The sequence below is a fragment of the Mirounga angustirostris genome, unplaced genomic scaffold (assembly GCF_029215605.1).
Source record: "Mirounga angustirostris isolate CCGP_5_RB_7025 unplaced genomic scaffold, mMirAng1.0.hap1 SCAF_4, whole genome shotgun sequence".
In the NCBI taxonomy this organism is placed as follows: Eukaryota; Metazoa; Chordata; class Mammalia; order Carnivora; family Phocidae; genus Mirounga; species Mirounga angustirostris.
This window is the reverse complement of record NW_026991712.1, coordinates 174,232,805-174,249,661: the sequence shown is the minus strand read 5'-3', so window position 1 is coordinate 174,249,661 and position 16,857 is coordinate 174,232,805. Positions and strand designations below refer to the sequence as shown.

The 16,857-nt window shown below is 54.8% G+C and overlaps 1 protein-coding gene and 1 long non-coding RNA gene across 10 annotated transcripts in view; one reads left to right on the top strand and one right to left on the bottom strand.

Annotated features, from left to right (window-relative positions):
• Positions 1-16,857, bottom strand: part of HSPG2 (heparan sulfate proteoglycan 2) — a 101,231-nt gene that overhangs the window by 70,275 nt on the left and 14,099 nt on the right. The gene's annotated exons all lie outside the window — the stretch shown is intronic.
• On the top strand, positions 1,284-4,423 carry LOC135364223 (uncharacterized). The gene is made up of 3 exons (XR_010411075.1): positions 1,284-1,448; positions 2,071-2,155; positions 3,652-4,423. It is a non-coding gene; the product is annotated as an uncharacterized LOC135364223 (long non-coding RNA).

The following is a 16,857-nucleotide window of genomic DNA, read 5'->3' as shown; positions in this document are numbered from 1 at the left end:
GGGAACAGAAAGAGCTAACATTTATTGAGCACTTACTACACACCAGGCACTCCTTTAAGGATTTTTATAAATGTTAACCCAGGTTACAGGTGTTAAACAGCCCACTGTAGGGATGGGGACATGGAGCAGTCAGGTCATCTGCTTGAAGATCTAGCAGGTGGGCGAGAGCTGGGATTTGACCTCTGGTGGTTTGGTTCCAATGTTTAAGCTTTTGCCACTGAGCCGGAACTGACTGAGGTCACTGAGAGTCTCTCCACAAAACCTTTCAGCCACAGTGCTGTTTCACAGTCTACAGATCATTTCCTCAATCTCAGTGTCATTGGACCTTGACAATGACCCCTGAGGTGGCTGAGCAGGTGTGAAAGGCCCCCTTTCACAGAGGAGGGAGTAGCACCTTGCTTCCCCACGTAACTTGCCCAGGTGAGTGGCAGGCAGAGCCAGGACAGACCCAGGACCTCCGGGTTCTGCATCTGCTGACCAGGAAAGAGGCAGGGCTGAGGCTGGGCCTCCAGGCTGGCTTTGAGGCCTAAGCAGGGGGCAGGGCCAGGACAACCAGGGCTGGCCAGTTCCCATCCCCAACCCAACCGGCTCCCAGGATGGCCCACAGGTCGTCCTGGCCAGTTCCCATCCCCAACCCAACCGGCTCCCAGGGTGGCCCACAGGTCGTCCTGGCCAGGTCCCATCCCCAACCCAACCGGCTCCCAGGATGGCCCACAGGTCGTCCTGGCCAGGTCCCATCCCCAACCCAACCGGCTCCCAGGGTGGCCCACAGGACGCCTGAGCTGTCAGCCACCCAAGCCCATGCAATGTGTGCCTAACGTCCCAAGGAGGGCCATTGGTGGCTCCGAGGTCAAAGGCAGAAATAGAACCCAGGTTTCCTGCCCTGCAGCCCATCTCCGATGATGAGAAAGCCCAGCTTCCTCCCAGAGGAACCCAGTACTCAGGCAGGCAATGGAGCCGGATGGCGGGGCCGGAGAGGAGGGGTCCAGAAGGCAGCCCTGGGCCAGAGAGGAAGGAGCCAAACAGAGAGGGGGATTTTCCAGACCTGGCAGGTTCCTGGTGGGGGAAGTGGAAGCAGCTGACTCATACAAGCCAAGGCCAAAGGACTGTTCTAGTGTGCTGGGAACAATTGCTTGGAGCAGGGGTGTGGGCACGGGGGCCCCCCACCAGACAGGCGGGGGGCAGGGGGGGACCTAGACAGGAGGGACACCAGACAGGTGGGGAACTTCTGGGAGACAGCTCCGGGAGGCTGGGCTGTGTCCAGGCCTTCCTGGTGGGGATGAGGGTGCACATGAGTCTCCAGGTCCAAGTCCTACAAGACCCTTTGGGACAAGGGACAGAGGCTGGACCCTCCTCTCCTGGCCTGAGGATGTGGACAGAGCTAAGGCTAGATGGGAAGAACTCAGCATGGAGGAGAAAGGTGGAGCCATTAGAGAGGGGCACAGAAGGTAGAGAAGATCTGGGGTGAGGGGGGAGGTGCTGTTACAGATACAGGATATGGGGTCTGGGGTTTTTAAGAGTCCTTAAGTGAGGGTTGTGAGCCTTGCAAAGGGTACGTGTGCAGATAAGAGTTTCTGGTGCTGCTAAAATCAAGGGAGGTGGCGGCCCAGGGAGGAGATGACAGGAGCGGGCCAACTCCATCGAGGGCTCTCCCTGGCCGGGCCCCATCCTCAGCACCGCATGGACCACCTCGATGAATCCTCGCAGCAACCGGGGCAGGGCCAGCACTGCTGGGCATTATCCCTTGTGTGTAGTAAGGGAAATCCAAAGAGCTCTGAAAACTCAGAGCGTTTACTTTTTTAAAAATGAGTTTATAACAAGCTCGTTTGGTGCCAAGTCCTGACCTGAACTGACAGGAAGCTATTAACATCCTATTTACTCCACTCAGGGGTGAGGAGTTGTAGCTTTTGCCCCAGCAATATTACTGTGTTTCATTATGGGGCGTTGCCCCAGACTCCGCTGAGTGTTCTCACGTGTTCTACGTAACCTTTCTTCTATCTGGAAACTTCTGAATTCCAAAGCACCTCTGACTCCCAGGGTTTCAGATGCATCATTATTTCCATTTGGCAGATGAGCAAACGGAGGCTCACAGAGGATCACCGTGTAAATGAAATTGAAGGCAATGCAAGGCGCTCGGCTTGATGCCCTGTATACAGTAAGTGCTCAGTAAGTGTTAGAATTAGTACCATGCAGGGGGCACAGAGTAGAGGTGAGGGTGGGTATGGACAAGAGGTGATGCAAGGCAGTGCAGGGCATGGGCTCAGGCCCGGGGTCGGCCTCCAGGTCTGGGGTGAAGGGAAGGGTCTGACTCTGCCGCCTAAGCTCTGGGCTGGCTGGCGGGGTGGCACCCAGGTCAGGGGGTGACGACACAGCTTGGGGCCGAAACTCAAGTTATCTGCCGGCTCTGAGGCGGACTCTGGCATGACAGGGGGACTTTGGGCTGCTCCAGAGACATTATTCACATTTGACTTGGGCAGCCTGCCCATCGCCCCCTCCCCATGGCCCAGGCCTGGGCTCAGCCCACTACTACCCCCGCAGCTGGGCGGGAAGGTCTGAGCACCGCAGTCCCCAGGGGGGCTGCAGCTGCCTGCCCAGGGCAAGGCTCCAGGCATCTGGGCTGGAGTGAGCTCACCCTGTCGAAATCCAGAGACTGTGCGGGGGCGGGGGACAAGCAAGCCCCTGCCTGCCCACCTGCCAACACAGGCTCTGCCTCAGTGTCCCTTCCCCCCATCCAGGGCCCCCGGATTTTCAGGGAAGGACACACACCTGGAGAAGCTCCCCCTCCCCTCTGCCACGATCCAGGCTCCCAGATCACCCCACAAGTGCTCCCTGGCTCTGTGACAGCCCCGGCCCCAGATACAGGGTCAAGGTGCCCTGCCCCACCCCCGGACTGCCCAGTGCCCTGTCTATGGGCAGCAGACGGCAAAGGGGAAGGAATCTGTCAGGGCAGCACTTTGTTGTGCAAACTGCCAGGGGCGGGTGAGCCCGACACAAAGGCCAAAAGGCCTTTAATCCCCTGGCAGGCCAAGAGGGGCGCCGGGCCGGAAAGGAGGTGGCCACAGCCTCTTCTGGCATGCCTACCCTGCCCGTGCCACTCAGGAGGCCTGCCAGCTTCCCACACTCAGGCTCCCAAGGTGCAGGGCCTTCACCAGCCCGTTGCCCGGGAAGAACCACCAGCCCCTGAATAAGGAGAATGGCAGGAGGCACAGCAAGCCCTCCCTGGGCGCAGGTGCCAAGATAAGGTTTTCACAGGGCTTCTGTCGTGCAAACCCACAGCAGATACTGGCTCTTCCCCCACCGCCCACCGTGCCCAGCTTACAGATAAGAAAAGAAGCTCAGAGAGGTGAAGTCACCTACCCAAGGTCACACAGCTAAGGCAGCGGGAATCCAGTGTGAAAGCAGGGCCCCCTCTTCTGTACTCTGCTGGCTTGGGGGCACAGCACCTAGCAAGCCCCGGCTTCCGACCCCAAGGCCCGGGACCTGCAAAGCCTGCATTTCGGCCAGGGCCGCGGAAGGGCCCGGAGGGCCGGTCAGGGCCTTCAACAAAGAACAAGGGAATGGGAGTGCGGAGCTCTGGGGTCTCTCGTCCCAGCTCTGCCCCAAACTCACCATGTGGCCTTGGACAAGCCCCTCGACACCCTTCCCTTTTAGCGCACACTGCAGTGAGTACCCACTCAACGCACCAGGCTTCCACACCAGCTATCTGTGTTGATGTGAACGGAAGGAGCAGGAGGGCAGATGCTCATCTGTTTTTATCACTGCTGCATCTTCAAGACAGAAGACACATACCAGGTGCTCAATTAACATCTGCTGACACAGACAGAGCGAATGAATGAACCGGTGAACCTGCCCAACAGCCCCGAGGTGGGAATTTAGCCCTTCTGACAGAAGCAGAAAGTGAAGTTCAGAAAGAGAAAGTAAGGACTTGCTCGAGCTGCCTCAGTTCCCCATCACTAAAACGGAGGCCACATCACTTGGTCCCAAGGGAAAAGGGGGTCTGGATACCACGCTCGCCGAAACGGCCAATACTCCCTCCACACTCAGGCTCCTGGGGGTGAGACAGGTACCAGAATGCCCTGCCTGGTTTGCCTCCCGCCCAGGGCTGCTGGGAGAGGCAAGTGGAATGATGGGGGACCTGCTCTCCGAAGTGTGGCCAGAGAACTCTGCCTGGCCCTTTCCCAGGTGGACCTGACACGGTCTCTGCCTTCAAGGTCCCTCTGCACGGAGCTGGGGTTGTGCCTGAACGGGGCTGCCACCACCACGGCCCAAGCAAGAGCACCTTATGAGTCTTGGAGACGCAGCCAGTGGAGCAGAGGGCAGATGCTGCTCGGACAACCCAGATTCCAGGCCGCCTTGGCCACTTATCCTAGCTGGGCAGCCTCAGCTTCCTCCCCCGTAAAAAAAAAAAGGATAATCAATCCAACTTGCCCTATAAGGTTCAATTCAAGTCGCTTTGACCTTTATTTCTCGGGCACCTACTATGTGCTGGGGCCTGGGGATAAAACTGGGAAGTAAAGAGACACAGAGCTCTGTGTTCCTAAGGCAGACACACCATTACACCGAGGGAGGACACAGTGCAGAGAGGGCGCTACAGAGGAAGGACAGGGGGCTGGGAGGGCCCAGGGGAGGGTCCCCTCACTGACCGAGGCAGGTGGGAGTTTGGGGGAGGTTTCTCAGGGGAAAGGACAATTCGGCTGGATCTGAAAGATGGTTTCACCTAAGTAGGGTGGAGAAGGGGCAGAGTGTGTGCACCAGGCAGAAGGAAGGTAACGGGCCTAGGCCCAGAGGTGGGAAAGTGCACGGCACGGTCAAAGGACCAGCCCCGAGCAGGCTTTTCCACAAAAAGAGCAGTGTCCCTTGACTACACTGGTGTCATGGTGCTAGTCACAGAGCCCAAGTCCCTCGGTCCCCCCAGAGTCCCTGCACTCTCCTCCTGCCCCAGAAACACCCCAAGAATGGGCCTCCCCTGGCATTGACTGAGCCGCCTGCCAACCTAGAGGGAAGCAGCAGGAAGTCACTGGGAAATGACCCCGCCCCACCTGAGCGCCAGGTGACGCCAAAGTGGTGGTGGTGGGGGGCGGGCAAGTGGGAATACCTTCCAGGCTGGGCCGCCCAGCAAGAAGGTCCCCAGGGCTTGAACATTATCTGCCAAGCACCCCCGGTGCCAACAATGCCCGCGGTGTTCACATGCCTGCCTCCTGCCTGCAGCCCGGTGTGGTTCTCAGATTCTCTGGCACCCAGGAGGCCCTGCTGCCTGGGAGTGCTGGGGTGTCTGTGGGCCTTCAAGGCCCCAGCAACCTATTGCGCCAGCCCATTCTCTCTGGGCATCCAGAGAGATGCCCACAGATTTCAAGAATGAAGCCCCTAGCACGGTGCCAGGCTTACGGGAGGATGGGGGGGGGAAGGGTCCACAAATTTTTGTTGAAATGAGACACCACGTACAACAAGGACCACCTCCTGAACCTACTGGGTTAGGCCTCTCCATTACTCTTGATTCACCAAAGGATGAGAAGAAACACATTTATCATGGGTAACCAGGTCCTGTGTGACCTGCCTACAGACACACACACACACACACACAAACACACACACACGCACCTACACACACCTCTCCAACCTCATCTCCTGCTGTGCTCTCCCCATTCTCTGCCACACTTACCTCAATATTTTTCAAACACACCTCTCTCTCCCACCTCAGGGCCTTTGCACTTGCTGCATCCTCTACCTGGGATACCACCCCCAGATGTGCCCACTCCTCCTCTTCTTCTTGTTTCTGCTCAAATGTCACCTTTACAGAGATGCAGACCACATCCCAGGTCCAGAATCTATTAGTCAGCTCTCTGTCACTTCCCTTGCCCTGCTTCACAGCATCTCACCACCTACATTCTACACGGGTTTACATGTTTATCTGTTTATCATCTGTCACCCCCACTGGAACATCAGCTCCACAAAGGCAGTGACTTTGTCCATATCCCCAGTACCTCCAATTACCTGGCACAGAGTAGCTGCTCGATAACACTTTTTAAGTTAATGAATGGACGGAGTTTATAAATGAAGAGACTGAGTCTCAGAAAGACAGCTTGCCCCGAGTCACAGAGCTAGAAGAGCCAAGACTGGGAGCCAGACCCCTCCCTGGTTCCCAACCAGGAACTCTGTACCATGCGAGCCTTCCTCCTGTCATCTCTGACGCCTCAGGCTTTCTAGCCAGGGGGCCCATTTCTGATGGGACAAGATGCTGCCCTTGGTCACTGAGCAGAGACCTGCTCCCTGCCCAGACCAGCATCCGAGGGAGTGGGTGGGGGTCTCAGAGGCGAGCAGGGCCACGGCTCCAGCTTGAGGGCCTTGCCCCAGGCAGCCAGGCCACCGGGCCTCGGTGACTCTACTCTGCTTGCTCCCGTGGGTATCAGCAACAGGAAAAAACAGGCTGGAACGGCCGCTCTTTGCGGCCAAGGAGGCCAGCTCCCCCTGGCCCCCAGGGCTTTCCTCATCTGCTTCCCGGAGGGGGAGGAAGGGGCCAGCAGGGCCGAGCCCATGACTGAAGACAGGCCTGTGGGGGGGGAGGGGGGGTGGCGGGAGGCAACAGAGCTGGAAATAAAAGGAAGGGCCCCTTCCTTTTGAAGTGCCCCTGTCCCCTTTCCTCATGACTAATGTCCATTCCAAGGCACAGTAACTTGGGACACGGCGGGGGGGGCCCTGCAGACAAACACATCTAGGAAAGGCTGGTTACACAAAGCTGAGCTGGTTCCCTAAGTCCTCAGTGTCCTGAGCACCATGGTGAGGGAAGGGGGCAACTATTTACTGTTTCCCAAACTTGCTTAACTTGGAACCCTCATGGGAGGGACTAGGGTTCCACAGAGCACGTATTGGGAGCACCCACACCAAACCGACCCCTTTCCCTCGGCTAGCTGCCAGCCAGCTCTCCTTCAGTGAGGCTCTGGATCTAAGATACAGCCCACCACCACCACCACCGTCAGAGGTTTTGAAAAGGGAGCTCTTGAAGACAGAAAACCCCAAGGCCCCATGCAATAAAGGACTAACCGAGGAAATGCAGGCCAGGCGACAGGAGGGGTATGTTCTCTCCTCAGGGAGAAACACAGTCAGAGTCTGAAAAAAGCCAGACAGAAGCTGTCCCTTTCCTCCCTGGCCATCAGCTTGCCCTCTCAGGAGAGGAGTCCTGTCGGAGGGGACACACAGAGGGTGGCCCCGTGCCTGGTCACTTCTGGCCCCCTAGGACCATGCAGAAGGTCAGAGGGTCCCTCCGCCCACGAGAGGCGGCGAGCTGAGTGTTCTATGGGGAAGTTCAGCTGCTGGTGCTCTTCCATGTGACAAAGTGGGCCAGGAGGGACTGCGAAAGGGCTTCTGGCTCACCCCTCTGTCTGGGGCGAGCCCCTTCCCCTCTCCAGGCCTCAAGTTCCCTCTGTCAAATGATGAAGTAGGCCAGGATCACTGCTTTCCAGCCTGGTCTCAGCAGCCTTGAGGGCCACTTTAGAAAGTGGGTGAGGGGGTGGGGGGACTGATAGAGAGCCCCTCTCCCAAGTACTTGCTTCAGTGAAAACAAATCCTCCCTTCTCCATTTTATATGATGACCTGTATAATACATCCGGTGCAGCCCCTGGTTAGCTGAGAGCAGGTCACTTTAACCCTCTGTGCCTCTCAGTTCCTCATCTGTAAAATGGGTATGATAGTTCATATTAATAGTATCTAACTCATGGGACTGTTGTAAGGATTAGGTAAAGATGTAAAATACTACAAATAGCTCTAGCACATGGTGAATGTCCTGTGTTTGCTGTTATTTATCAAAATATTGCAGGATTTAACCAAAATACTATTATTTTGATTGGCATAAGGGTTTCGCTGCTCAGTAAGTTTGAAAGCTCTCAACTTAAATGATCCCAAAGCTTCCTTCTGGCTTTGACATTTTAGGACACTGACATCCTGAAACCTTAGGTTTCTAGAATTCTAGGCTATGACTTCCACCAGCAAAGAAGGTGGGGCTTGTCACAGAGGGAATCACAAAGTGAGAATCAAGCCTTAAGGATGGGGCTCAGGGGACTGCCCAGCATGGGGTCACCATCATCACCATCTATTTATACTTCCCCAGCCACCCTCTTCCAGAAAAGCTCAAAGCAGCTTACAAAGATGCACCCAGAACGGCAGGAGAGAATGAACTAAACATACGTAGGAGAAGCTCACAAAAGCAGACCGACAGTCTGGAGTGCGGTGAGTAGATAGAGTACGTGCTGAATTCTGGAGGTTTGGGAAAGCAACCATTCATTTGGCTCTGAGCTTTCCAGTGGCCAATGGGAGGAAGGAAACCTGACCAGTCCCTGGACTCCGTGTCCCAGTGAGGTCAAAATAAACCCGTTGCTTAGAGGAAGCACAATTATTCCTGATACTGAGAGCAGGGAATGTCCCAAGGGCAAGGTTGGTCTGGCACTCTTCTTTGCCCTTGCCAGTGGGGCTGGCATCCCATAGGGGTCCACTGACCATGACCCCTTGAGCCTGAAGTCAGGGGCAGAGGCTACAGACAGCAAAGATCCAGGAGACTGGGATGGCCGTCCAGAGTGTGCCCCCAGCATCCTTGGCCCTGAGCAGGATTATCCATCCCTCCCCAAACCTGAACACAACCAGTGCCCAAAATAGCCCAGAGCACCAGAGGGTGCCAGGAGGCCCTGGGCAGGGGACATGGCTAGGCCTACCCACAGTGGAGGGCCCAGTGGGCCAATGCACACACAACCCTGGCGCACAAAGGAGCACCTTCACTCAGGCACACAGCCCTCCCTGGGAGTCCCCCACCCACGGAGCTCCCCCTCCAGCCAGCACGTTGCTCACGCAGAACCAGGCAGCGCTCCACCCTTCCCACAGGCAGGCTCTCTTGCAGGAGCCAAATAGAAAAGTCTTCCCAGAAACACCAGCCCTACCATATAGGGAAGCCGTCCTACTGCTCCAGGATCAGCCTCCCCTCAGCATCCTCCACGGTCCCCCAGCTGCAGGCCAAGACAATGGGGGCTATTCTGGGCTGCATGGGGTATTTAAAGCTCTGGCTGGGCCTCTTCCCTGGGGAACAAGAGGCCTTGACCTAGGCAAGACCTTCCTGAAATTGTTGCTGCCCAGACTGTGGTAGCTGCATCCCAACCTTCCTGCCAGGCCTTGAGGCCCTGAGGGCCGCAGCACGAGGGCCGCCTCCTCTAGGAAGCCCTCAGGGCCACTGCCCAAGACCCTCGGGAGAGCTGGATCCTGGGATCTGCTCCGCCACTGGTCTCAGCCCATTTTCTCATCTGAAAACGGGGATAATACAGCAGTGTATGTACAAGTGCTTGGCGGCTTCTGTGGTTAAGATGAAGCTGTGTCTCCCCAGCCACCACGTGGGATAGAATGTAAGCAGGGACAGGGATTTTGTTTATTTTGTCACTGCTCTTTTCCTAGCAGCTGGCACACAGTAGGTACCAAATAAATATTTATTGCCCGACATAAGTATTTGTGGACTGTGTCTATAACCCCCATAGAGGCAGCCACTGTGCTGGGTGCATAGGTGGCTAATACTCGCTGAGGATAACATTGCCAGATCTCATTTTGGGTCCTTAGAACACTCCAGGACTTCGGCTAAGTACTTAACATTGATTCTCTCATGTAATTTGCTCAACAACCCCAAGAGGTAGGTCCTATTCTTATTTTATAAGCAAGAACATGAGAGTTCCACTTCAAGTGGTTAAGGAGTTTGCCTGGAAGGGCACCTGGCTGGCTCGTTGTTGGAGTGTGCAACTTGGGATCTCAGGGTCGTGAGTTCGAGCCCCGTGTTGGGTGTAGAGATTACTTAAATAAATAAATCTTAAAAAAAAAAAAAAAAAAAAAAAGGTTGCCCGGGGTCCCAAAACTACTAAGTGGCCAAGGTGACAGGAACCTCAAAGTCTCTAACATCCTGCACAACACACTCTGAAGAAAGGCGGTGGGGTGGACACTGAGCCGGGAGCCAGGAGCCTAGATTCAGCCACTCAGTAGCTGTGTGATTTCAAGCAAGTCACTTGGCCTCTCTGGATCTGTTTTCTTTTCCATAAAAACGGCAGCATTGATTCCTACTTCTTCGTGTTGTTAGTGGAATCAAAGGAACTCAGGGATGTGACCATGTCCCCCATATTAGCCCCAACCCCTCCCCAGGGGGTGGCTATGAACGATGGTGGGAAGATGTCCCTCGAGAGGGAGGGGGTACCCAGTGCTGGCTCTGGAACAAAGCTCAGCAGCTGCTGACAACAGCTGGTAAGAATTCTGGGCCTGGTCCAAGCAGGGGGAGAAGGGACGGGCTGGAGTCACCTCTGGCCCTCCTGTCACCCTTCCCTGCTGACAGCTGCTGAGGCCTCAGGGCCAAGGGCCCCACAGCAGGAAGGGGGTGGGAGCAGGATGGCTGGGGTCATCTCAGTCCTCATGCTGTCAACTGCTCAAATCCCAGGGTCCCTGGCCGGGCCCACTGGCCAGGACGCAGGCCTCATTCCTGCAGCCCTTTACCCAGTTCCTGGAGAAGTCTGGGGGGAGGGGGAGAAATGGAGCAAAGGTCTGTGGGCCGAAGAAGCCTTGCCTGGAGCCTGGGCGCCCCAGGGACCCTCGTTGGGAGGGGTGGATGGGCAGGGCCAAGTGGGCACGGGGTCCCGGGAGAGGCCTCGTGGTGTTCCTGGCAAATGGCCAGGGTTGCAGGCCCTTCAAGGAGCTTTCTTGGAGGCTGCGAACCTGGCCTTGCCTGGCTCCACCCCAGGCCCCGCTTGGCCCCACAGCCCTGCTCCCAGCACAGTGCCAACCCTTTCCAGTTCATTCCTGCCCACGTAGCTCTCACTCCTCTGAACTCCTGCATCCCTGTAATTACGCCTGGCCATATTTTCCGAGGCATATGTGGAGAAACAGTTTAACAAAGGATCCTGGGCCGCTTCCAGGTATCAGAGGCAGCCTGGGAGATGTAGTTTGGATGCACAGGTATTTAAAGCCTGGGGCACGTTCATGGTTTTCAGGAAGACTACTATTTTTATTAATAAATCAAAGCCATCCTAGGAAATGTGGGTTGGTCACATGCCACTCCAAACCACTTGGAGCTAACTGGACGCCCTAGCCTGGCAACTCCTAGCTGTGTAGCCCTGGGCAAATCACTTGACCCCTCTGAGCCTCTGTTTCCCAATCTATAAAACAGGAATAAAAATGACCACCTTACGAGACTGCTGTGAAGATTTAACAGGACAACCTGTCACTTCCTGCCTTTCCTCCCCTCCCACCCCCACGTCCCCATCCAAGAGCTCACAGGCCCAGGGAGTGAGCTCTCCAGAAACCCCTGGGGAAGAATAATTCCTGCAATGCTTCCTGCACCCCCTCCAGGCGAGGTAAGGCTCATGTGAAACCTGCCTGGGAAGCCTTCCAACAGATTCCTGGGTCCCGTGCTGCCAGGGCTGGGAGGGATCACCTAGCCCAAAGCCCTCACTTGTCAGAAGGGGAAGCCAAAAAAAGAGCTCAGAGAGGGGAAGGAAGGACATCAAGGAAGACCAACTAGTGCTGAAGAGCCTGAGTTCAAATCCCATTCTGTGACACTGCCCATTGGGTGACTTTCCCCCTTTGAGCTTCATTTTAGTGACCCTGCCTCGCCCCCCAAGTGTTGTTATAAGGATAAGATGGCTGGTGTATGCAGAGTACTTGGAATAGGGCTGGGTACTCAGATAGGGTGCGGGGGGCTCTAAGAAGAGAAATCCTAGCAAGTTGGTGGCAGAGGCAGACCTAGGACCCAGGTCTCTGGCTCCTAACACAGGGCTCTTCTCCTTCCATCATGTCACCTCCTTCCCCTCCTTCCCCAAGGCTGGGGTGTGGGGCTCCACAGAAGAGGACTCCGGAAGGGTGGCATTAGGCTGGGTCTTTGTTCGGGGGCTGATCAGGGCCGGAGATCCATCTCAACTCTGGGACTTACAGCTGGACCCTCCAGCAGGTCCTAAAAGCCCCAGGCAGACCAAGGCTGAGGAAAGGGCAGGAAGGGTTGGCAAGCCAAGGGTGCATGTCCTTGGCAGGGAGAACTCCAATCTCCCAGGGACTCAGGTTACCGGAAATGGTAAATCTCCCACTGCCTGCCACCTCCGACCAGGAATGTCTGCTGCCTGTAGGAACATCCTGTCCACTTGCCCCCAGACAGCCAAGGGAAAGCCCAGGATCTGGGCCCACTCTGAGGTCCCTACCCTACCCCTGGGGTGTCCAGTTGACCCCTGGGGTTCCCCAGCCAAAGGGTACCTGCCATTCTGGGGCAGTGGGAATGGTTGTACAGGAGAAGAAAAGGCTGGAAGGGGCACCCCAAAAAGACTGAGAACCACCCATAAATCTGATCCATTCACTCCTGTCAAGTGTAGATTCTGAACTCCAAATCTGGGTCAGAGTTCTGATCTTGTTACCCCAACACAGGAAGTGGTGCAGAGGGAGCTTTGGGGCAGGACTAACCCGGTTGGAAGCCAGGCCCTGCCACTTTCCAGCTGGCTAGCTTTGGGCAAGTCACTGAGCACCTCCTGCCGCCCACCTCTGACGAGTGACAAAGCTGTGACAGGGACCCTGTGAAATTTGCGGAGCTGAGAGTGAGGTGCCAAGCACAGGGCCTGGCACAGAGCCAGGGCCCAATAAATGGCAGCTATCAGAAGGACCAAGACGAGAAGGGAAGATAACGAGCGACTGTTACGTGCACAGGTATCATGCACCATGTGTGTCTTCTGCCCTCACGGAGGCTACACTCGGCTTGGGAATCAACGGGACCGTAAACTAATATTTGTCAAATGGCAAGAGTGCTATGAAGAAAAATACAGCAGGGCGAGGGGGACAGGGACTGCCACAGTGAGGCCTGCTATTTTACACAGGCCAGTTAGGGAAGGGGACGGCGATATGACAGAAGCTAGGGCACAGTGGAAGGGCACTCAGGGGACAGGGAATAGCGGATGTATAGGGCCCAAGGCAGGAGTATCCTTAGAATGTTCTGAAAACAGCCAGGAGGCCAGTGACCTAACCCTCACAACTGCCCTGAGAATGAGGTATAATTATGATCCCCATCCCCTGGATGAGGCCCAGGAGGCTCAGAGAGGCTTGCCCAAGGTCACAGAAAAAGTGGCAGGGCCAGGATTCCAACCGTCTTTCTCAGCAAGATATCCAGGGGCTACTGTCCCCAGAGCTCCCTCGGGGAGGGGCAGGAAGGGGAAAAGCTCCTAAAATGTCCGAGTCGGAGTTCCGACTTCTCCAGACTGGCTGTGTGATGTCAGGCGTCATGCCTCCTTGCTGGGCCTCAATGGCCTCAGCACTTGTGGGCCTCAGATGCCTGTTTGTCCACCTCCCAGCTGATGAGGGAGGGGGAGGACAGAACATGATGCTCAGAGGTGACCCTGAGCTTCTTTGGCATCTCAGACCCAGTGCTCCTCCCCAGACAGGTGTGAATGCCGCGTGTAGACCCTACCAACCTGAACTGCCCAGGGTGACCTCCTGCCTGGCCCCTAAGAGTGTCCATCCTGCCTATGCCTGCCCGGGCCTTGTCCCCACTCAGCGCCTGTGGCCCGGTCACAGCTGGGAATCTGTCCTGCACTCCAGCTCCAGACATGCCCCTTATCCCCAGGACCCGGCCCGGGAAGAGCTCCTGGTTGTCCTGACCAGGCGAAGGCCCACGATCAGCCTTTGTAACCAGGGGTGCCAAATTAGGCCAGCCCTCGAGGGCACAGGGCCAGACCCTGAGGCCCGGCCAAGTGCAAACAACATGCTTGGCGCCCAGATACGGGAGTGTTAGAGCAGGCAGATTGCCCACTGCCTCCGTCACAACAAACCATCATCTTCGTCCTGCCGAGAGGGGCCCAGGCACCTCCGCTGGGAGCAGGGGACTGCTAGGGGAGGCCTCCTCCCTCACCTCCCTGCCCTAGGAATGGGCTCTGGGAATCTCCGAGGCTGGACGTGGAGATTCCAGATGCCAGCAGCTGAATGCATAGATCTGCAGAGACAGCTGAGGGGAGTGGGTGGGAAATTAAGGGGGAAAGGGAGCCCTTTTAACATGGGTGGAGTCAGGGGAGGGAGAGCTCCCCGGGGGCCGAGGAGAAAGTGGGGAAGGTACAGAGGGAAAATCCTGTCCACCTCCGTCAAGGCTCAGGAGTCTCCAAACTGGGACGGAGAACCAGTAACAATGACAACAGCCGCCCTTATTGAGTGCATAGGGCCACCCAGTAGAACTTTGTGCAGTTCTGTTTACCCTGTCCCATAAGGTAGCCACTAGCCTCCTGTGGCTACTGAGCACTTGAAATGTGGCTGAGGCAATGGAGAAAAGAAATTTTTTATTGTAAACTTAAATTTTATTTTATTTAGTTAAATCTTAGATTTACTAAATGGTCACATGTGGCTAGAGCCATCATACTGGGCAGTGCAGATTACACCATCACCAATCCTTCAAAGCAAGCCTAGAGGTAGCTGTCTCCACTCTACAAAGGAGGAAACTGAGGCTTGCCCAAGGCCACACAGCTGGTAAGCCACAGAGGGGAAATCAGAACCCAGCCTGGCCCTTCCACTGTGCTCCCCACCCAGAGTCATTGTCAATGCTGGAAAAGACTCACGGAAATTGTACATGTGTGGGCGATAAGGCTGCCCAGTTAATCAGGACATCAAGTCTCTTGCTTTTGGCCCGAATTCTGTCAGCTCTGCCTGTTACCACATGTTGACCAGAAGCTCAGACAGGCCATTTATAAAAATCTTTGATTTCTTGACATGAAGAAAAGGCAAAACGATGATGGAATAACCCCGACTGGTTGAGGAGCCAATTTTCGAGAAAACTGGAAATCTTCAATGACAAGAAAGCTGGACTTGGCCTTCCCGGCCTTATCACCGCAGACCCAACGCAGCCCCTGGCCCCTGAATGTCACTCCCTCTCACAGGGCACATTTCTTGCCTCTAGGCCTTCATGAAGGCTGTTCCCTCCTCCTAGAATGCTGTTCCTATGCCTCCCAATCTAATCTACTCATCTGTCCTTCCAGGCCTGGCTAAATCACCACCTCCACTCTGAAGTCTTCTGGGACCCCCCCCCAAAGACATCTTTCTCCCTCACACATCCCCCCACCCCCAGGACTTAATTTATACCTTTTACAGGACTAGAGATTTGGTCTTAATTATAGCCACTTGAGTAAATGTCTCTACTCTCCTGCTGGAATCAAAGCTCCTTGGGGACAAACACCAGGATGGGTTTTCCCACCTTTTACATCTATTTTAACTTTTAGATACGTCCCAATGCTGAGCAGCAACTAGTGGATAATAAATATTTACCAGAGTGAGCTGAATTATACTAGTCGCTTAGAAGTTTACGGACTCAATTTCTTATGGCTCTGCCCTCATGTTCTGTGATCTCAACAGGGGAGTCCCCTTCTTACTCTGGACCTCCATTTGCACATCTGTAAAATGGAAGGCAGTAATAGTACCTGCTTTGTTGGGAGATTATTTGTACTTACTATACGTATTTAGCAAATACTATGTCCCAGGCACTTGACAGATATTATCTTCATAACAACCCCATAAGCTAGGTATGATTATTACTATCCCCATTTTATAGAAGAGGAAGAAACAGGCAGTGGAATTTAATAGATGAAAGAAATAATGCAAGTGTGTGGCATGTGGTAAGTGGTAAATAAATAAGTAGGAACATTTTTATTTCTGGATAATAAAGAGTCTGCAGAATGGGGGGAGATTTAGGATACTTCCCCAGGGCTAGGCACATAGTAAGTGTTCCTCAAAATATTTGCTGCTAGATGAACTCAGTCTCAAATGTACCCGTGATGCACAGGGTGATCCCGGGCAGCCCCTGCTCTGATCCCCTGACCTGTCGGGCAGTGGCCACTGTCTGTATCCCAGGGCACATCATAGAGAACCTCTTTCCTGCCCCTATCTTTCTCCAAGGATGGGAAGTATGGAATGACTTTGGAATGACCTCTGTCTAGCTGTGCCGAGCCCAATGGTGCATGGAGACAAGGAAGTCTGATTAAGGGGTGCCCGGGTGGCTCAGTCGGTTGGGCATCTGCCTTCGGCTCAGGTCATGATCCTAGGGTCCTGGGATCGACCCCCGCATCAGGCTCCCTGCTCGGTGGGGGAGCCTGCTTCTCCCTCTTCCCTTGCTTGTGCTCTATCTCTCTCTCTCTCTCTTTCAAATAAATAAAAAAAATATTAAAAAAAAAAAAGAAAGTCTGATTAAATCTCAAAGGCAGGAGATACTCTCTATTTTTTTTTTTAAGTTTTATTTATTTGTCAGCGAGAGAGAGAGAGAGAGGGCAGGAGGTACTCTTGACTTTCTCCAGTCCTGCCAGGAACTTTGACATACCTCTCCCCAGCCCTAGCCCTGCCCAAAAGAGGGGCAGAAAGGGCAGAATTGGGAAAGAGAATGAACATGGATGGAGCTTCTATGCTGGTCATCTCTCCACACCTCAGTTTTCACAACAGATGACAGTAATTCCCACATCACAGGTGTGGTTTTCAAGATAAAATGAGACCACCTTTACTACGTGTCTCCTAGGAGATCTCTTGGGGATACTGCTAGCACACCCGGGCGATTCAGTAGGTTTGGGTGAGGCCCCAGCGGCTGGTGCGTGGACCATCCTTGGAGTCAGAACACCACCTTGCATAGGTTATAATAAAAGTTAGCTCTGCTTTTTCTTCTGGAGATTTAATCCTTAAGAAACATCCCCAGGGGGTTGGAACCATTTTCACCACTGATAATACTGAGGTTCACTGAGGTTGAGTGACTTGCCCAAGCACAGAAGGCTAGAAGGAGGCAGAAGCAGGATTTGAGGCCAAGTCTGTGGATCCATCCTCCCCATGCATCACGCCACCCGGGCCCCACCCGCCTCGAGC